Source organism: Diceros bicornis, chromosome 11 (genome assembly GCF_020826845.1).
Source record: "Diceros bicornis minor isolate mBicDic1 chromosome 11, mDicBic1.mat.cur, whole genome shotgun sequence".
NCBI lineage: Eukaryota > Metazoa > Chordata > Mammalia > Perissodactyla > Rhinocerotidae > Diceros > Diceros bicornis.
This window is the reverse complement of record NC_080750.1, coordinates 82484465-82507972: the sequence shown is the minus strand read 5'-3', so window position 1 is coordinate 82507972 and position 23508 is coordinate 82484465.

Sequence of the window (23508 nt, the reverse complement as noted above, 5' to 3'; positions counted from 1 at the left end):
GCTGTCCCTACCCAATCCTTTTATTCTTCACAGGTGTCATGCCACAATAATCTTCTTGTACTCCTAACTCCACCTCAGCATTTGGAGGCCCCAACTGACACACAAACGTTCTTCATTTTTCCTCAGAAAGGAGTGCTTTATTTTCAGAAGTCTCACACAATCTGCAAAAAGTTTAATGTGGATGCTGTTCTCTGCTCTTTAGACATTGCAACTTGTTTCTACAACACCTGCGCCAATCTTCCTTGTTCTCAGTATTTAATGCTCTAACATTGGGAACACATGGGGCTTCTGGACATTCTGGACACTCTCCCTTCTTCAAGTTTAATTGATCATATAACATCTGAACTAAGTTGAACTAAAGTTGGCCATAACATGGCTTGTCACATGACCATCAGGTATATGTGTAGTGTGTGTGCACCTCACGGAAACAGAATGTTCCTGGAGTGTGCCTCTCAATGATTCTCCTAAAATTTGATTAAATATGTTCTAAATAGAGGTTCTCAGTTTCAGTTAAATGTACCTAATCCATACATACATTACTGGTCTATAAAATTTTCTATATCATAAACTTATTTTGTTGAATAGCGTGTAAGTTATTTCTATGCTCCCAAGGTCACATGTTTGATTTTAAAATTTATTTTCCTTTCAACTTAAAGAAAGAATTTGTATTAAAAGAAAGAAATCCAAAGGAGTATCCAAGAGAATGAAATACTAGGAGTATGGAGGACTAGATACCTCTAAGGGGTTTCCCTCCACATAACACTATCTTCCATAAAATATAATGTTATTGCATTCTTGAGTTCACATGAAGTAAGCCAAATCTCAAAGGAAAGAAGAAGGAAATTGAAAGCACCAGACAAATTTGGATTCACCCAGTTGTCTAAGGCCAGTACGATCCTCTAATTAAAGGATTTGTCTTTGAGTCACCAGTGACTTGAGGGAATGAATCTGGGAGTCACAGATTAGTTGAGAGTCAAACAAAAAAGTCACTTAGCTTGGTGTCACCTCACATGACTGTGAGCAGAAACCAGTGACATTCTTCCCTGGAGGAAAGAATCTAAACTAAAGCCTTACATTCTGTACACATTAAAATCAGACAAAAATGAGCTCATGATCAATGTTCATCAAACAAATAAGGAATACATGCCATAGTCGCTAAGAGTCATCAAATCATGAACAAATTAAAAATAGAACAATAGATTTACACACTAAAACCTCCAATATTACATTTACCAACTTCAAGATATAACATAACTGTGTATAAAAAATGGAAAGACATAAAATGGAATAACAAAATCAAACAGGAGACTCTAGAAATGATCTGATATATTTGTCAAAGGGCCTTATAGAACTTTAAGAGATGAAAAATAAATAAATGTTGAGTTTTAAAACTCCATAGATGAGTTCTACAACAGAAGAGAGAATAGAAAACTAAATTTGAATTCTGAAGGAAGCAGAATGCAGCATAGAAAGACAAGGAACTAGAAAACATGAAAGATAAGGTAGATATGGAGATGATGAGAGAGAGTAAAGAAAAAAGAGAAATAAAATACTGTACAACAAAAACAAGTGAGTCATGAGGGTAAAACTGAAAGTTAAAGGGTCTATAAATTTCTCAGGAGATAAGAAACTATATCCGCTTCAGGCAATGTGGGCTGGAGGTAAAATAGAAGTAGAGACTATAACTCTCACCCAAATAGAGGAGATACAAGAGAATATGGAAAACAAGTATAAATCAATAAAATTTAATGGGAAATAACGTAACAAAACTTGTGGAAAAAATAGAAGGAAAACATATAGATAGTGGGAGCAAAACAAGGATATAAATAATCACAACAAATGTAAATGGAATAAATTCTCCACTTAAATACAGATAGTTAAATTTGATGCGACAATGACAAATTTAGCTGTATCTTGTTTAGAAGATGTGAAAACTAAAAAACATGGAAAACTAGAAATTCAAAATATAATAGAAGATATAAAGATATGCTAGGAAAATACCAATGAAAAATCAACCCAGGGTAGCTATAATAATATCAGAAAAAACAGATGAGGAAAAAAGCATAATTAGGAATTAAGTGGTTAATCCCCAATGTTATATAAGTTCAACTGATCATGAAGACATAGTCGTTGTTATACTACACACGATGTCATGTGAAGATAATATAGCCTCAACTAGGAAAGGAAGGAGGAGAAGGAAGAGAAGGAGAAGGAGAAGGAGGAGAAGACAAGAAGAAAAAGAAGGTGGAGGAGGAGGAAGTATAGGAGAAGGAGGCAGAGCAAGAGGAGAAATAATATATCATCATAGTGAAGAATTTAAACTTTCCTCTGAGACAAACCATAACATATATCTAATAATAGAGTATTTGAAAAATAAATTAGCAAGTTTGATTTAGTGGATGCACATCGAACCCTATACCCAACAAGTGAAGAACACCTATTCTTCACAAGGACACGGGGAACATTAACAAGCAGTGAGCATGAACTAGGGTACTAATCAATCCTCAAATAATAGAACACTTGAAATAAATACAAGTGACTGCTCTATTTTATTCTTGATGTTATTACAGATCCCAGGCAATAGAAATGCAGAGAATTTTCTTTGGCTTAGGTATTATTTGTGTGTAGAAAGTCTGTAGAAAAGATGAAGACAATATGGGCTATCAGGAATAGGTACCGTTAACGATTAATTTTAATTTTATATTTTTAAAATAAGAAATGGATGAGAAGCTCTTTAAACTTTACAATGCTTTCTCTCTTAGATTCCTAAGTGTTTCTAGTCCTTTCAGTCCTTCTTGATTCTGTCAATTGTTCCTGCCTGTTGATGATTCTTCCTTCATTGGATCTCTGAAGTTCACCTTAGTTTCCTGGTTTTGATGGTGGCAGACACACAGGTTTGAAGGGGCAGAGGCTTAGGCAATTTGATTGACAGCCTTCTGTTGCACCATTCTCAAGGTGCACATGTCATGCATCTATGCTTGTCACGTATCTTTCAGTTGCAATTACTCTTCCTCCCCAGGGCTATGTCCAATCTCATGCTAATATTGTTGCTCTTCTAGGAAGGATTTAATGGTGTGCTCATATAAACAAGCATTTTGGATCCTGAACCACAGAGCCATTTACAAGTCTAATCTGAATGTGATCTGTTTTTCCATTCATTGTACTTTCTTCTATGTATTTAACCAGTTTCTTTCATGAGTGTGGAATTCAGTAAGGACGTTCCACAGCTGGAGTCAAGTGATTTCCTTTAGTTATAAATTCTAAGGCTTCAGGAGAACCATCTGTTGCCACAGACATTCGAGTCAATAGTAAATTCATTTTAATAAAGTCATTGTATTGCATTTGAAGGAAGTCATTTTGAGTATTTTCCCTAAGGATCCCTATCCCTCTATGTAGGTTTCAGTACAAGAACTACTAGTATGTTCTGTCCTTGGTTTTTGCCATTGAGGAAATCAACAGGAACCCTCATATTTTGCCCAACATGTCTCTGGAATTTGATCTCTATAATGCCCTGCCCAGTGAACGGAGGACATTGGAGAGGTCCCTGATTTGGCTTTCAGAGTTGGGCAAGGACATCCCTTATTACAACTGCAGGAGAGACAGCAAGTCTCTAGCGGTCCTTACAGGAACCACCTGGGCAATTTCTGCCCAGATTGGAACACTGCTGGAACTGTACAAATTTCCACAGGTAAGACTGCGTGGGATGGGGAGAGATGAAACCATGTATCCTTTGGTGCCATTCTCAGGTGCCTAAAAAGGAAGAGAGGAGGACACTGGGTTTGTGCATCTCTCAAAGGATATGATCTCAAAGGGTAGGTGTACAGGACATTGATGGGGTATGACATTTCCTTTCTTTGGAGTAGAGAGCAGGTTGAGGGGGAAGGAGAGAAAGCAGTTTCCTGGAACACTGACTGATCTTATTTTCTAGAAAGCTTTCAGGGAGTGGAAAATGATTAGAAAATGAAATGAGCAATTGTCCCCTTCTACCACTCCAGGTGTTGCTGAACAGCCTTCAGGACTGAGACTCTGATTTTTGCCAATCATCGTCCTCATATTGCTTCCAATTTTCTTTTCCTTTTAGCTTACCTATGGTCCTTTTGATCTTACCCTGAATGATGATGAGCAGTTTCCATCTCTCTATTAGATGGCCCCCAGGCACACATCTCTAGCCATTGGCATGGTCTCTTTGCTGCTTCATTTCAGTTGGAGCTGGGTGGGGCTGGTCATCTTGGAAGACAAGAAAGATGTTGAGTTTCTCTCAGACTTGAGAGGAGAGATTTACAGGAATTGAATCTGTGCAGCCTTTGTGGAAATGATCCCTGTCACTGAAAGGTCATATTACTCAAGGACATGGCCATATGATTTGCAATTATAGGAAACAGAAGGGAATGTGGCTATCATTTATGGTGATGTCAACTCTTTCATAAGCTTGAGCTTTTCTACTTGGGAGTATTTAGTGATATAGAAAGTCTGGGTCACGACATCACAGTGGGATTTTATCCACAGTGAGAGATTTCATCCTTGACTCATTCCATGGGACTCTCATTTTTTCACACCACCATAGTGAGGTCCCTGGCTTTGAAAAATTTATCCAGAGAGTTAACCCTTCCAAATATCCAGAAGACGTTTACCTCACAATGTTGTGGTTCCCCTTTATTCCTTGCACGATTTCTGAGTCTGACTGTAAAACACTGGAGATTTGTCCACCCAATGCCTCCTTGGGATGGTTGCCTTGGCAGATTTTTGACACAACCATTACTGAATGGAGTTACAGTGTGTAAAATGCTGTGTATGCTGTGGCCTGGAGCCTTCACAAGATGCTTCTTCAACATACAGAAAGGCAGCCAATGGGAAGTGGGAAATGTCTGGGGTATTGTCCCTGGCAGGTGAAGTCTCTACCCCTTAACAACATGTACACTCGTAAAAGTGACTTTCTTATGGGGTTCCACAGGTGCTCAAACCAAGCAGTTAGGATTCTTTCTCCAAGAAAAGCACAAGAGTTTCTGTACTTGTTTCACTCTCTAGGAGGTAAATCAAGTCTTGGGTAGTAAGTCATCTACAAGAAGGTTCTAGTGGAAACGAGGAAGTAAGCTATGAGTCAATATCAATGCTTTGTGTCACAAAGGATCCCAACATTCTGCCGGCCTAACCTTTCAATAGGGACTATCCTGCCTTCTCCAATGAAGCTCTTCAATGCCAAGAAGAAGAGAACTTACCCTTTATGTGCCTATCTTGTGCTGAACATCATAGTGAATACTTTACATAAATGATCTCATTTAATTCTGCAACAAATTTAGGTATTGCTAACATCATTTTGCAGATTGATGGTCTGGGAAAATTCAGAGAATGCATGAGGGTGGCTAGATTGTACCTTGTACTCGAGATTTGTCTGAATCCTATCACCACTGATCGTCTTGATATTCTTGTCTTTAGGCTTTTTCTCTTGAAACTAACAGATATTTTAGAAACGTTATGATATTTTAATTCTCCATATGATTTAATTTGCTTTACTTCATTGGATACTTGTAATAAAGTTACATTATGAAGCAAGGATTACAGACAATGAAAGGCTGTCCCCAATTCAGGGTTTTCTCTTTAACACCCGGGCCCACTTTACCACAGGATGATGTGTCTCTTTTAGCTGCACCCCCTTATGAGGAAGATAGAATTTAACAATCCTGCTGGTGACTCAGTGAATTTGGCTGATGAAGGAAAATCAGATTCAGAGTAAACCATTCTCAACTTTTGGAATTTTCCCGAAGGTCTTGGACTTAAGGTGAAAGTAGGAGAATATTCCCAACATGCTCCACGTGGTCAAGAATTGTCTTTATCTGAGGAGGTGATTGAGTGGGACACGGGAATTACTGAGGTGGATTGAACACAATCATAATTACTTACACCACACATGAATAACCAAACTCTTGTTGGGGCTTTGTGCCCCCTCAGAGCTTCATAAAGGGTCACATATGGGAATTTAACAATTCACTTCCAACTGAAGTAATTTTTTCTTTTACCAATAATCCAAGATGGAAGCAAGACCTTCATTAGCAAAAGGCTGCAAGTTGCTGAAGGTTCAGAAGGTGGTTAGTAATTTTTAGGAATAAATTTAAAAAAATTAAGTTATGTACATGTTTTTTAGAGATAATGTTATTGCACACTTATTACACTGCAGTATAGAGTAAACATAACTTCTTAATGCACTAGGAAATCAAAAAATTGGCGTGACTCACTTTATTGCAATATTTGATTTGTTGCAGTCCTCTGGAAACAAATCCACAATATGTCTGAGGTGTACCAGTGTTTTATATCATACAATAAGCATGGCATCCAACCAATGAATTGGATTTAGATATTTCAAGATTACGTTTGTTAAGACTCAATACTCTAAAACACTCTAGTTACTGGAAAATTAGGTAAAAGTCACAGCTGTTATCAAGTGTTATCTGATTTTCTCCAGACTCCACACTCTGTATGCAGTGAGAGTTGCAGTCCGGGATTCAGGAAGAGCACTCAGGAGAGCAAGGCTGCCTGTTGTTTTGATTGCATTCCCTGCCAAGAGATGAGATTTCCAATGAGATAGGTGAGTATATGCCTTGCAGCGACATTCTCCACATCTGTTATTTTTTTGAAGGGAAACATTTGTCCTGAGCTAACTAACATCTGTTGCCAATCTTCCTCTTTTATTATTGTCCCCAAAACCCTAGTACATAGTTGCATATCCTAGTCGTAATCATTCTAGTTCTTCTATGTGAGCCACCACCACAGCATGGCAATTCACAGAGAGACGGTGTGGTTCCATGACCAGGAAACCAACCTGGGCCACTGAAGTGGTGAGCACTGACCTTTCACCACTAGGCCATCAGGGCTGGCTCTCCACCTCTCTTTTGTATGCACTGTTCTCCCAAAGAAACAGAAAAGCTCTGGATGAGGACTGCAGGGTCAAAATGTTTCCTTCCTCCATTAAGTAATTTAACTTTTATAGCCAATAATATTTCCTCCGAAAATGATACACTCTCTCTCTACCTTGAACTAGCTTGCTTTACTCATTTTAACATCATTGCAGACATTATCATCTCAAGGAAACCCTTTATGACCACTCCACAGTAACCTAACTTAAATCTCTCTCATGGAATCTAATACATGGTATTGTAAGTCCTTACTTTTCATCTTCTTTAAAGCTACATTTAGATCACATTGAACAAATCCTTATCTTTCCAGTGTCTGGTGCTGTTCTTGGCACAGAGCAGGAGCTCAGAAGGTTGTGTTTGATTTAAGAAGTAAGTATTTCCATGGTGTACAATGAGCTTATGGTACAGCTTGGTCCCTGATCTCCTTGAGTTCACAGGTGAGTAGGGGAGACAACATGTAGTGATGTGAATTCAAGGTGGTGACATAGGGCTGCAATATAGGTACGCAGAGACCCATGGGATGAAATAAGTGATAGGATATATGTTTGTGGGGAGGGAAGTGCCATGGACTTCTTCATAGAGGCAGTAGCATTAGTATTATATCAGACTAATGAAGGCGGATTAAATTCTTGGTGGAATTCTTAGAAATGGCAGAAACTGGCAAATTAGCCCTGCATTTAATATTCTAGGGAACTGAGTAAAGGTTCAACATGACTAGAACACAGACAATGTGGGTTTGGGAGTTGGGTCATGAAGTAGAAGAGGGACAGAAAACCAACACTGAAGATTTTTCATACCATAATTAACATCTTGGAATTACTCAGATTTATGATATTAAATGGTGCAATGCTGGAATAACCTCCATGGTGGCATTATCTAATTTTATTTTTGTGATTGATATGAAGCTTATTTTCACAACATCTTTTGTATAATTTCAATTTTTTTGAAATGTACTGAGATTGATGATATAGTCTGGCATATCGTCAATTTGGATAAAGCTTCCACATGCACATTTGGCACGTGGTAAATTTGGGTATATGTTCCATATGCACATCTAAAGAACACCACGTCCACTAACTTCAATTCCTACATGCTTGGAGATTAATAAATACACTTGTAAACAACCGATGATTAATGAGTAAACTATGATGGATATTAGAATGTATTTCCAATTAAAAATATTATTCATCAAATCTTATGGGGGGGAGTTAGAACTATCATTAGAGAGAAATATATAAGCCTAGATTATATATATTTATATATTATTGTGTATATTTAAATATAGAAAGGTTGAAGTTCTAAATTCTAAGCATTCATCACAAGCTAGAAAAAGAGCAGAAAATTAAACAAAAGGAAAATAGAAAACACAAAATGGTAAATATTAGAGGAAGTGTTAACACAATAAAAGGCAAACATCAAAAGGATTAATAAAACTAAATTAGATTCTAATAAATGACAAATATACTCAATAAAATCCTAGTACTAATGTTCAACAAAAGAGAAAAATTGCAACAAAAAAATACCAAGGCTGAAAAGGGAGTAATCAGTGCAGATCATATGGAAAATTTTTAGCATGAAGAAAACATAAATAACATCATGTTGATACAATGAAAATCTAGAGGAAATTCACAAATTTCCAGGCAAATAAAAGTTACAAAACTGTCTCAAGAAAAAATGAAAAATCTGAATATTTCCATACCTATTAGAGAAATTGAGACCATACTTTAAAACATTTCTAGAAACTTGAATTGTAGGCTATTTATTCGGTACAAAGCTGATGAATCTTCCCAAACATTCAGGAAAGAAATAATATACATCTACTCAATCTCTTCCAGAGAATAGGAAATACAGAAATCTTTTTGACTCACTTTGAGAGACCAGATTAACATTGGTACGAAAATCTAACAAAATCATTGCAGGAAAGGAAATTACAGGCCACTCTCTTTCTTAGATTAAATTCATTTATTCTAAAATAAAAAAAAAAATCACATCAATTCAATGTTCCAAATCTAGCTATATTTTATAAGAAGGACATATCATGACCAAATTTGGTTCATGCAATGTAATTCAGTATACTAATCTCTGAAAAAAGAGAAATAATAATCTCAATAACTGTAAGAAAAACTAGTAAAATTAAACACCTATTCATATTTTAAAACAAACAACAACAACAGAAACAACCCTTACCAAATCAGGAACAGAAGGAAACTCTCTTACTCCCATACATAGTATTCACAGAATGGAACTTTATGGTGCACTGTTGAAAGCAAGGATAAGAGAAGAATGTTTAACATCACTGCCTCTATTAGACGTTTTGCTGGAGGTCTTGCCTGATACAATATTGGCAGGAAAAGAAATAAAAGGAATAATTTACTTCAAAGGAAGAAGTAAAATTGATGTTATCTTCAGATGATATTATGGTATAAATGTAAAATCCATATAAATTAATGCATTAACTGAGTTTAGTGGTGGCTGAATACAAGGTTAATATACAAAGTTTTGCTTCCATCTACCTGTCATAAAACATTCAAAATTTAAATTTTAAAAAATGACATTTACAACATCTTAAAGTATGAAGTACCTAGAAATAACTTTAATGAGACTTTCAAAAGATTTCTCTCCATTAATTTATAGAACAGCATTTAGAAAAATGGAGGAAGATTGAAAGAAGTGGAGAGATAAACGAAATTCGTGACTGAACAGACTTAAAATTCTACAGATATCAAAACTGTCCAAATTAATCTACAGCTTCCACAAAATTGCAGCTAAAATGCTGACCCGTTCTGTGGAAATTACAATTGATACAATTCTTATGGAAATGATAAAGGAAAAACTTAGCTAAGAAAATCTTGAAGACAAAGAATAGAGTGGGAGGACTTACTCTACCTGACATCAAGTATTATAGCATCACAATAGAGGAGGTTCATCAAGATGATAAACAAGAAAATCAACGGAAACAAATGGTAAGTTCAGATACAAACTGCTCATATAGGGACTCACGTATAGACGTCTGATTTACAAGGAAACACTGAGGAGGAGTGGGAAAATGAAAGCCTTTTCAATAAACCATGTTGGGTAAATTGGCTGTCTTCATGAAGAAGACAATGACTCGCCAACCCTAACTCACACCATCCACAGAAAACGTTATCAGGCAGATTGTACTTCTAAACGTGAAAAGTGAGAGAATTTAAGGGGATGTAAAGAGGAAGAAGCAATGCCCCTGTAGAAGGACAAGGCATGTATTGATACCTGCAGGGATGAGTGGGCACGGAACACTTTCAGAACCACATGAAGATTTGGGAATCTTAAAAATCAGAGCAGAGGTAGTAGAGGTAGGCAAGACCAAGGTTATACAGTCTTTTTGGTCTTCTTAAGAGTTTGTCGGATTTTTTAATGGAGGATAAGTATGATTCCACTTACATGTAGAAGTATCACTTGTGATGCAGGACAAGGGCAGGGAACCAGAGTAAAGAGACCTTATGATAACATAGGAGAGAAGTGACTAAAATCTTAACAGAAGTGGTGGAAGCGAAATCAAGATGAAATGTACTGGAGATCATTTTAGATGGTATAAAGGGTCTTATTTTGAAACTCCCTAGGAGTGAGGTCTATGACTTGGTCATCTCTGTTTCCCTAGAATGTAGCATATTATCTGGCTCATGGAGGTTTTCCAATAACTGCTTGCTCATTGAATGAGTAAATCTAGGCCATAGTTTACAGGGGTACAGCTTAGAGAGACAGGGAGGACTTTTGGTTTTCTGCTGAGAAAAAAGAGCATTCATGAATATGCAAGATAATTACTGAGAAGGATAATAGCTTTGTTTACTTAACCAGAAAGAAGATGGGCAGTATTAACTGGGAATGGTTCTCTGCAGAACATTCTGTTATTTGGTGCCTGGAGCAACAAAGGAAGACAATTGGCTAAACTTACCCAATGTCTTCTTTGGGGGCATGCAAATAAGAGAGAATGACTGAGCCTGGGCTGAGGACACTTTGCATCTCTCCCCAGACATGGATCAGTGTGTGAAGTGTCCAGATCATCAGTATGCCAACAGAGAGCAAGATCGCTGCCTCCAAAAAGCTGTGACCTTTCTGGCTTATGAGGACCTCTTGGGGATGGCCCTGGCCTGCACAGCTCTGTGCTTTTCTCTCCTCACAGCTGTGGTGCTGGGGGTCTTTGTGAAGCACCAAGACACTTCCATAGTCAAGGCCAATAATCGGACTCGCAGCTACATCTTGCTCTTCTCTCTCACCCTCTGCTTCCTCTGCTCCTTACTCTTCATTGGTCGTCTCAACACAGCCACCTGCAGTCTTCAACAAATCACATTTGGAGTTGTATTTACTGTGGCAGTTTTCAGTGTCTTGGCCAAAACTATGACTGTGGCTGTGGCCTTCAAGGTTACTGCACCAAGGAGAAGGATGAGGCAGTGGTTGGTGTCAGAGGAACCTAACTTCATCTTTCCCATCTCCTCCTTTATCCAGCTGAGTCTCTGTGGAATCTGGCTGAGAACCTCTCCTCCCTTCATTGACACAGATGCACACTCTGAACACCGCCACATCTTCATCGTGTGCAACAAGGGCTCGGTCACTGCCTTCTACTGTCCTTGGACACCTGTGCTGCTTGGCCCTGGGTAGCTTCACAGTGGCTTTCCTGGCCTTGAACCTGCCTGACACGTTTAATGAAGCCAAGTTCCTGACGTTCAGCATGCTGGTGTTCTGCAGTGTCTGGATCACCTTCCTCCCTGTCTACCACAGCACCAAGGGCAAGGTCATGGTGGCCGTGGTGGTCTTCTCCATCTTGGCCTCCAGTGTGGGGCTATTAGGCTGCATATTTGCTCCCAAGTGCTACGTTATTTTCCTAAGGCCAGAGAGAAACACTTCAACAGTGTTAACGAATAAAACACATTCGGGGAGAAAATAATCAAAATGTAAGTTATTTTCATAGGTCACAAGAACTTGCATACACTTGAAAAATAAACTACCACATTTTTGCAGACCCACTTTAAATACCAACTAAACTTACCTTACATCTCTGCTTAATTTTTTGCTTTACGTTTCTTTTGGCTTTGTACAATTTTCCTCTGTCATTCAAATGAACAAATACATAAACATTCATACTAATTCTCCTCTAAAATTATGTGTGAAAGATTGCAAAAATGGCCACACATTAGTCCTCTCCCTCTGTCTGTTTGGTCATAGCATCCCACGTTGACTCTGGGTAGATTTGGTCTTGTAACTTGCTTTGGCCAATGGGACATTAGCAAATGACATAAGCAAAGGCTTGAAAAACAATTGCTCATTGTTGGTATTTCTCCTTCTCTGGCTGCGCTTGGGAAGCCTGAGGCCATCAATATGTGAATGAGTCTAGATAGACTGCACATCTCCATCACTCCAGGTGACTTCAAGTCAACAATCAGATATGTGAGTAAGGCCGTCCTAGACCATTCAATCCCAGCTGAGCCACCAATAGGTCCAGATCAAAATAACTTCCCAGTTAACCCACAGAACTTTGAGAAAAAATAAACTATTCTTATTAGAAGCTACCAATTTTTAGGATATTTTGTTATACAGCAGAACCTAACTGATACATTATGCTACCATATAAATATGTCCTCTCATTATTTGTGTAATTATCACAGATTTCTATTTCTTTATCCAATATCATACACTGGAATATTCTTCTCTAGATTAAGTCTCTGAAAGACAGAGACCATATCATGTTCCATTTTACTTTTACTCCTTCCTCTTTTGAACCAGACATCTTTAAGCATATATATTAAGAATATCTTCACTAATTTTAAGATTATGGATATTCTTCTATATTGTCATCCATCACTGTTATATGCGGTGGATTTTTACTTTTAATTTTAGCCCTATAATCCATTTGGAATGATTTACTTGTGAATAATGTTAGTTGATGGTCCAGTGTTTTATTTTACAAATGGATATCTTTTAGTCTATAAAACAAATACTGCATCATTTTAAAAGTTGATTTGAAGCATATGGAATCTGAATAATGTTTGGAAAACTGATATCTTTGAAACACTGTTTTCAGTCACAAGTATAGTATATCTCTCCATTTAACCTGAGCTTTTACATGCTTTGTATCTCTTTATAATTTTCTTCATATAATTAATGTGTAGTTCCAATTATTTTAACTACTTATCTTAAATAATTCATTGCTCTTATGAATGGAATAATTATTAACATGTTTAAACTAATTCTTGCTCATGTCACAGTATTTTTGAAGTTTCATATAGGAATCTAGCTTCCTTTCGCATTCCTCCACTTATTTACCAGTTCTAAACTTTATAAGTTATGTCCCACTAAAATAATAGATTTTCTCTTCTTCTCTAATATTATGTACCTATTATTCTTTTGATTCTCATTTTTTCATGACTGTGCTCTCCAGTGCCACACTGAATCACAATAGTGTTTCCCATGAGTATTTTCCTCTTAAGTGTAGCGTAAAGATCAGATAAATTCCTTGTCAGGGCAGAGCAGGCATCTAAGAGAGAGAAAGTAAAAACGTGAAGGGGAATCATTTCTAGCTGGACATCAACAGACTTGCTTCTTGTGGCTGTTTGGAGCTGGAGATGTTATGCAATGTGGCCAGCTGAGAATCAGAGGATTGCTCTCTAGTCCCAGGAATTAGTCTTGGTCAAATCTCTCAACCTCTTTAGACCTCATTTTCTTCACCTGTAACATGAAGAGTTGGATGAGTCTTTTTGAGTTCTCAAATCCAGTGACTCCAAGATACCCTTCACCCACATGCCCTTGACAAAGACCAGAGAGAATTTTTAGTTTTCTTCTGCATCAACATTATTATCCATATCACCACTTAAAGACATATCAAATATCTACTTTTGCATGACACTGATAAAACAGGTTCCATACCAAATCGCAGTTCATTGGGATAACAAATCTATAGTTAATTGTTTAGAGGTAAGTATAGGGATGGGCCTTGCTGGAACCAGCAATCAATGGGCCAAAAAGTCTTGCTTTATTTTACAGCAAGGCTGTGGAAACACTCCATAATATAGCAGAATGCTGAAGTACTTAGAAAGTATGAAATAAATGGGAGCCTTGTATCCATGGTTATGAGCTAATAAGGATATGATTTTTAAAATTTTGTTAATGATGCCATTTGCCTGCTGTGGGGCTGTTCTCTGGTGAGTAAAGAGCAGATGTATTCAAGGCCACTTTCATTCCTTTAATAAATATTTACTCAGCGCCTACCACTTGCTGCACGATAGCAGTGATCTATCCTAAGAGCATTTATATTCTAGTAGGGTGACACAGACCAAAAACTAAAAGAGAAACTTGAGGTGATCAATAAAGTTACACATACGTCAAACTTTTTTCATTCTGGACTATTTTTCACCCTTTCCCTACTTTTACTGTTTCCCAGAACTCTAATCATGGACTTGAAAACCCAGAAAGCATTGGTCCCAAGTTTATTCTCGCAACACCCCTGTTTCAAAGACAAAGTGTTTATCATCTGAGAGTATGTCTCTTTAAGACTAAGTTCCTATGAATCAGCATTATTTCCTCACTTTCTTGAGAGGACAGATGTTATTATGAAGGAGAAACAAAATATCATATGGGATTTATACTTGAAATGATGTTTCCACTCTAATTGTGTTATTTAATGTGGTGTGATTTGGGGAAAGTCAGTTACTCCTTTAGAGACAGTGGTAATAATACCCTGAAAAGCATTCTATAGAGATTAAATGAAACAAAGTATGAGAAACTGTTTTGTAAATTGCAAAGCAATCTATTTCAGCTTATTTTTCTAAAAATATTTTCATTTATCCGATCCTTTTTGACTCTACACAACCTGCCTTCACTGAGTTTTATCATTTATTCAACAATAATAATGGGTCAAAATGGTTGAATATTGGAAATTTCATATGGTTCAACTTAATTAATAGGCCATCACAATATTTAATTTGGTTATAATTACAGTTAAATTTTTCATGTTGCCTTACCATGTGCCAGGCACATTCTAGGCATCTGACATGTATTCACTCATTTAATCCTCACAACAATGCTATGGAGACAATACTATTAACCCCTATTGTATGGATGAGGAATATTAGACGTTATATAATTGACCAAAGTCACACAGCTGGTACCCAGGCAGTCTACCTCCAGAATCTCTTTTAGGGATCCATTAGAGGTCGCGGCGCTTACATCGTAAAAGGATCACCCTGGTATCTGGTTGGCGAATGGACAAGAGGGGACTAAGCAAGAAAGCACATGGCTACTGAAATGATCCGGGCAAGCAATTCTGAATACAGGATTTCCTTCCTTTTTAAGGCTGATTAATATTTCATTGTATAGATTCCCCAGATTTTCTTCATCCTTTCACCCACGGATGCACAATTAGGTAGTTTCCATCTCTTGGCTATTGTGAATAATATTGCAGTGCATTTTGTCAAACAATTTCCTGGCACTTAGTGAGTTTGAAAAAATTCTTCTTATACACATTAGTTACTGTAATGACCTACCTTTCTAAATGTCTAAAGTTTAAATATTTGTCATTCTACAGAAATACCTTGCCTAATCATGATTTGTGTTGTTATCAGTTCATGAATGAGCTAAGATTTTCGTGCAAAAATTTGTTATAATGGCTTTTTTTGCATGTATTCAGGAACCTTGCATAATATGGGTATTCCCTGATTCTTGATTTTTAGTAGAGTTTTCTAGTAAGCCTTTAGGATAGGAAATATCTTCGTAGATGTGAGGCAGAGAGCAGAAGAATAATAAAATGATTGTTATATTTAATTACATCAAAAGAAAACTGTCATTTTGCTAAATTGTTTTTACACACCCTTTGCTTATTTGTAAGAATGGCACATATCATTTTATTAATGAAAAGAAAATTCAATAAACAATTTTAACATAAAACAATATCTATTGAGAACTTATATGAAAATTTTAGCAATATGTTGTCACCAATTTCCTCATCTGCAAAATGGAGATAGATAATACCATCTTCCTTATGGGTTGCTGTGAAAATGCTCAAGAGTAATGTATGTAAAATGCTTATCACCATGTCGGTGGGAAAGTGATGCCTCATTCATTTTTCCACCGGGATGATGACAGCTTTTTTAATGCTTGAAGTCTGTAGTTTTCAAAATACGTTCTACTGTTGTAAAGTGAATCCTTTTTACAAACTCTTTGTAGAGTTAGATCCCTTTGGAATACAAATTCAGGCTCCTGTGTGTGTGCGTGTGTGTGTATGTATACGCACATCTCTCCAATAATACTTCAAGCCTGATAATGAAAAGCTACCTTCCCCACTCTTGACTCTGGTTCCAAAAACAACTTCTTTAATTTTCTGGTTGAAAATCTATATTTCTAAATTAGCTATTCATACAGCTCTTTCATTTTTCCTCTTTTGACTATTTATATTTTCTTTCTTCTCTGAAAAAATCAACATGAAGTGTTCTTACATATGTTAAAAACATAATTCCCCTTGCCCAATATAACTATTTAATGAATTAGGATAAATCAGAATTCAATGTCTACTGTTTTATGACATAAGTGTTTACAATTTTATAGCATACAAATGTTATCGAGAGATGTGTTACATCAGATATTATGAATACATTTTCCTTCTCACTTTTTCCTTTGACCTTTTAAATGGTAAAATTCTCTTGTTTCTTTGTTGTCTTCCTATGGATTCATCACTGGTTCATCTCCTTCCACCAGAAATTTAAATCTCTTTTCAGTAACTTCTGACTCTTGAGACAATTCATGGACTTAATGTTTTGCTTGGGGACATCCCTCTTGGGCTTGAACATATACACCGTCCCACATATACACAGTATGTCTGGAAGGATAGAGGAGGAAAGGACGTTTATATCTGTGCAAAAGGACTGGGAGACAGTGGTAGAGTGAGAATATTTTATTGACTTTGTACCGCTCTTTGAAGTTTTCCTACATGTGCATCTACGATGTAGTGGCCTCCCTCCCCCCAGATTTTTAAAATTAAAATAGCGTTATATCCTTATCTACTGGCTTGGGACAGCAAGTTGTAGAGAAGTGTAAATATATGATACAATTTTTTAACGAAATTAAAAAGAGCAAACACGCAAAATATTTAGAATTCTAAATATGGGCCCATCATTCTATTAGGCTGTGTAAACGTGGGGAAAGGATTGAAGAACAGCTGTTCAACATCCAGCTACCTGTACAGTCTAGGGGTCCACGGAGATCCCCGCCTCCAGCCCCGCACCTGGAGCTGATTTCCTCCACCTGTGTAGTCTGTCTGACTTATTCCAGCCACACCCCCGCCTCTTCCTGGCCCTGGAACTGGTCTCCGCCCACAACGTTCGGGCCTGGTTCCGCCCACAGCCTGGTCCCCGCCCACTGCTCACAGAACCGCCCCCCCGGTCCTGGAGTCACTCACACCCTTATCCCCGCCCACAGTCCGCCCCTAGAGCCGGTTCCTGCGCACAGTTCCGCCCCTAGATTTTGTCCCTGTACTTGGTGCTGACGCAGCCCGCTTTCCAGCTTCGCACTCACTCTAGAAATTACACACCTGCCCCGAGCCTGGGGTGTGCGGCCCCGCCCCGCTCGCCGCGTCAACTCACAGCCCCCAAACCTTCGTCCTCCCCGAACGACCGCCCGAGACTGAAAGTGGAAGCGCAGGCGTCGCCGTGGAAGGAGCGGCGGGTCTACGCAATGTGTCCCCTCTTCTACGCGCGGACAGGATACCCTTGGACGTTTGGCCGAAGGGGCGGGGCGCAGTGAGCGGCGGGCGGTCCCGGCTCCAGTCACGGTCCAGGTAGGGGCCTGTGCCGCGGGCAGCCCCGTCAGGGCCCGGCTCCCCTCCGTCCTCCCGGAGCCCCATTTCCCCTGGGCTGTTTGCTCAGGGCTCCCGAGGCTGCTGTTCCTCCTGGCTCCGGGCGCCGCCGTCCCCTCTTCAGAGTCCCCGTCATCGTCCTCCGTGTGATTTTGTCCCCAGGGGGCTTATCCACATCTGCAGATGGTGTTTGGGTTGTTACAAATGGGGCGCTCCTGGCATCTAGAGGGGGAGGCAGGGATGCTGCTCAGCGTCCTCCAGGGCCCAGGACGGCCCGACAGAGAATTATCCGGCCCCAAATGTCAGTGGTGCCGAGGTTGGGAGACCTGCTCCAGGGCCTGAAAATCTCCCGAGCCCTGAATGAAGTGTGGAAATTTTTGACAAGTCAGCCGAGTCACTTACAGGGTCCCTAAATGACAAGCTTGTTTAAAGGGTCCGGAGTCACCAAAAAGTCTCTGTCCAGCCAAGTGAGTTGAGCGAGTCAAGTGCAGACAGCACGAAGCTGGTTTCTCCCATCTTGGGGAGCAGGTGGCTGGATAGGAATCGGGAAAATCCAGTCACAGCCAACAGTTACAGTTAAATCAGTAAATACAAAAAAAGAAGAGTGAATGGGGTGAACTTTCCATCCAACACCCTATAAAAGGCCTCAAAAGCTTGTTTGCGCCTTTTTTTTCCCCCCTCAGACACGAGAAGCATCCGTGGAGCTCAAGTTTGAGGTGAAACCAGGCTCAGGGTCCACCTGTCCTCGCTGATCCATGGATTTCTGTGTGGCCAGGTGAGTACCCTGTGGACCTGGTACCAAGAGGTTCCGGCAGCCTCTGCTGTGCAGAAGACCTGCTAGTGAGATTTCCTGGGCTCGGGTTGTCACCACATGGAGTCACTGAGAGTGAAGGTATCTTGAGAAAAATTATTGATGTTTGATGGATTATATTCAAGGGAAAGATGGTAAGCTGTGTGTGTTTCTGTGTGGTAAATATTTCAGTAAGTACAGTTATATGCAAATAAGAACACATGCAACAAACGTAAATAACTACAAATGTGTATTATAGTAGAAAATATAGATTTACTTGCATTGCATAATACTCAAAAGTCAGGATTTATATATAATATAAATACAAAAATGTTTTGCGTGTGTATGCAGTATTAAAAGACATCCCATTAAATATTAGGAGGGATACTCAGCAACATTCCTTAGACCCATTCAATTTGAGTTCTAAAGTCCTATAAATCCTCCACAAAAATTTGAAATAAAGGAGCATTCAGGGAAAAAGATGATTTGAACTTAATAACAAATTTAAAATTGAATTTGCCAGTAGCCAGATTTATTTTGAGCATTTTTTTTCTTTATGACATTTCAAATCATTTGGAAGAGTACTGAGCAACAGAGTAGATTGCAGGGAAGGGCACTAGTCTCCAAAAAGACTGTCCTCACCACCTTGCCTTCTAAAGGGAATTAACTTTGTTTCTTGAAACTTTTCTGAAATAACGGTCTGGTGATTCACGTTGCAGAGAATCTTGTTAAGTAATTTTGTATTTAGTTGTTGGCCTCTACTAATTGTGTGTGTATGTGTGTGTGCCTTTTTCATTTTAGCTTTCCTGTGATGTTCTTGAGGGGAATGTGTGCTTGTCATGCAATAGATAGTCTTTGAGTGTATAATTTATGGTGACAAACCATCCTCGCTTATTCAGAAAAGAGGGGATTTCCAGGACACAGGACGGGTAGTGTTCAAACCAGGGCAGTCCTAGACATATCGAGATGGTTCCTCATCTCATGAGCTAGGCCCTGGGACACATGCATGGGGACCTGGAGAACCAGAGAGACCTTGTCCCACCTCCATGGAATTTATATTGTATTTGGGAATTTGGATTTTGAAATGTTAATGATGAGAGTGATGTAGGAGTTTGGCACAAGGGGAATCAACCTGAGGGGGCAGGGAAGCCCTCTTGAGAAGGACTGATATTTAGCTTCAGAGCTAGAGTTGGGACTGGATTTAGCTAATTGGAGGGTTAGACTGGAGTGAGGGTGTGGGAGTGTGTTGAAGAGAGCATTTCAGGCAGAGGGACCCGCATGAGGACACCCCTGAAGCAGAGAGCCTGGTGTGTCCATGAACTGAGAACAGGGATGGTTGAGCTGAGTGAACACAGGGGGAGGGGCGTGAGCCACACTGGCGAGGGGGACAGGCTGGACCAGATCAGGTGTGACTTAGGACTCTGTTCTAAGACCAGTGGGAAGACTCTGGAGAGATGCGAGTAGAAGGATGATGTGATTAGCGTTTGGTCTAAGCACGTGGGTTAAAATGGACTTCATGGTTAAGAATGAAGACTTAAGAGGCAAGATGGGAGGTGCTGGGAATAAGATTAGGAATAAAATGATTGTTCCCTAGGCCTGGGTGATGGCTGTGGAGTAAGAAAGAAGTAGAAAGAACAGACTTTGGAGTGTAGAACCGAGAGAACATAACGGTACTTTCTTGCCTGCATGTGTCAGATGGCACAGGGCACTGACTGTTCTCGCTGCTGTCCGTGCAGACCTGCAGACGCCCCCTCACCCAGGTCTGTGTGTTCACCCCTCTTTGCCACTCACAGGCCCCCCTCCACATCCTAAAGAAAGTCAGGCCTTACTTGTGAGGGGGTTGTCTCAGACGGGAGACACCGAGGAGAGCCCCTCCAGACATCAGAGCAGCCCCTTCAGCCTCTCCCTCAGCCTCCTCCCTTCCCCTCTCTCGCTTTCCACACCCAGAATGACCCTGCTCAGTATTCCAGATCCCCATGATCTTCCTCACCCAGGCTTGAGAAGGGTGGGGCAAACACTGGGGTGGACCTCATCTGCACCTTCCACTCTGACCCCCGCACGTCCCAGGCTGGACAGAGAGCGACTAACTGGGAGTTGAGCCATGAGACCCAGCGCGTCACCCACCTGGGCTCCTTCACCCTGGACTGGGACAGCCTCTACGTCAGTGGTGAGGGGCTGTGCTACAGCCACACTCTCTCTCCCAGTCGGAGAACTGTGTTGCCTCCATTGCTCTACAGTGAGCTATGATCCATTGCTCTATCCTCCTGGTCTGGGTTCACTCTTCTCATCACTGTGTGATCACTGGGTCCAGCCTCCTTCCATCTCGTTGCCTCCCCCCTGAACACCCCTCCCCACTTACCCTCTGCTGTTCCCACAAAGGTCCCTACATCCTCCCTCTCCCTTAATCCTTTTGTTCACCCCAACTCTTGCTCAGCTCCTCTCGCCTTCTCTCCACAGGTTACACCTATGGAGCCGTGGCCCCGACTACCACCAGTGAGTATTCCTGGTCCTGATCTCCTGTGTCCCATCCGCATTTGGGGTTGGGGAGCACTTGTTCTCCTTCACCTGCTGTCCTTGGTGATGGAAGCACCTGGAAGGGCCCTAGTTCATCCCTTCTCTCCCTCCCGGGTTCTGGTGGAGAGTCCCAACCCAGGGTGAGAAAACCTTAGACACAGACATGTTCTCCACCACATTCTGACCCCACGTGGTTTTCACTTTAATTCTCCTAAAGCCCCGCCCTTGGTCCTCCTTTTCCAGATATTCCATCCGTCTGTCCAGTTTTCTCTCCGTCCATCTGTCTCTCCACCAAATTCAGTCTCTCTTGTTCACCTATCTCTCTCTCTTGGGCTCCTCTCATCCACAGGCTTGCTCATCCCTCTACTCACACAGTCACCCGTCCCCTCACTCTCCTTTATGCTTCACCTGTGAATGGTGGTCCTGGGAAAGCCACTGCTGGAGACCGGATGAGCCTGGGGGATCCTCCCACTCTATCCCTCCCTGATGACAGCCCTCGCCCCAGCTCCCGAGCCGGTGACCACGTCCCTGCATACTTGATCATCACCTGTGCCACCAGAAGCCACCACAGGTATCTGGGTGCCCCTTTTCCTTCTCAAGAGAAGTTCTCCAGCCCTACTCGTCCACCAGCCAGTTGTGATCCAGGAGCTGGGAAGCCAGGGTGTGAAATTCTGGTTTTAGGGCAATCATGCTGATCACAAAGATTATACCAATGATTCAGTATAAGTCCAGCCCTCAGAGAGCCCTAGTCTTGTGAAATTAACACACCATTATAATACAATGTGGGATATTTTGGGGAGAGGCACCTGGCATAATTTGGAGGGGAAGAGCTTGCTAGACAAATTTTCACCAGGATGGAGTCTTTAAGAATGAGTAGGAGGGAACCTGGCAAATAGAGGATGAAGGGTTTTCCTGGCAGAAAGATTCCATGAGCAAAGTCTCCGACCAGAAACAACATGCCCTATGGGGAGAATTTGGGTTGCGTGAAGCTTAATGTTTAAGCCGCAGTAGATGGATAAAATGAGACTGAAAGGTCAGCAGGAGCCAGATTGAGTAGAGCCTTGAGTGCCAGGTCAAGAAGGTTGAACTAAACACTGAAGGTCATAGGGAGCCATGGGTGGTACTAGAGCAGTGGTGGCCCTAGTGAGGTATTCATTTCAGAAAGATCCTTCTAGTAGTCCACGTAGAACATCCTTTAGACAGAGCATCGAGTGAGTCTGCTGGGGTGTTGGTCCGGGTGAAGGAAGTTAAGACCTGAGCTAGGACAGGGATGGAGAGAGGAGTGTATGTGAGGACCAGTGTGCAAGGTGAATGGGTGTTACTGGGAGGGAGGAGGAGCTGAGCAGATATGCTGGTTCTGACTTGGGTGACCACACGGGTGGGTGGTGGTGCCACTAGGACAGAAGATGACAGATTATAATGAGTGCAGGACTCTGGTGTGGTCTCAGGCCAGCTTTCAGAGATGGCCATCGCTCTCCCTCTCGTCTTGCAGCTTTGGGGCACAACCTGAAGACCCTCATAGTCAACGTCACCATCTCCACCCTCCGGTATTCATCACACATGAGCAACGGCTCAGCCACGTTCAACTCCACTGAGAGGCTCCTGCAGATCCTGGTGAGACCCTGGTCCCAGCAGCTCCTGGTGGGTTAAATCCCACCCAGCCCCTCCCCCAACCCCTGTCCCTGTCTCTGTATTAATTTTCAGGGACTGGGGACATTGGTAGATGTAATTTGAGTGAGTATGTGCAGTAGTTTCTACGCAGGTATTCTATTTTTCAGACACAGATAAAATAGTGTGGCTACTCCATGCACCAAGAAAATGAATAACTTATCAAATTTTTTCATGATGTGAAGTCTTTAGAGAGTAAATGTCGTGGTTAAGAGCACAGAGTATGGAGCTAACTCCTCATGTCCAAATTCCAGCTCAATCCCTTACTAGATATTTGTATTGACTGAGTTATTTACCTGATTGGTGCCTCAGTTTCTTCATCACTCAGTTGGCAATAATGATCAGCATACCTACTTTGTAGGTTTATGGAGAGTATTAAAGAAGTTAGTGTTTGAAAAATGCTTGGAACACCTAGTGTATTGCCAGTGTTGTACCTATATATTAGAAATAAAATTTAGAAATTCTTCTGACACTGCCTGTGAGCCCCAGAGAGTGACACTGTTGCCTGGATGTATGTAGAATGCACTCCATGACATACGATGAATAAATGAGTGAACAACATTGGCGAATGCATTACCAATGTCACCTATGTCACCCTACAGGCATTCCCAAGCCGAACCACATGCAGACATTCCTGCTCTGTCCTGCATCACATTCCCTGGAGAAATCACTGGGGCTTCTTAGACCCTGGTAACCGTGCCCACTAAAGGTTCTTTTCTGTCAGCAAACCCCAGTCTTTGTCCAATTGCTGCTGGTCACAGGGTCTGTGCTCTGATCCTTGTCTTCACTCGAGGGAGAAGTGCCATCCCCAG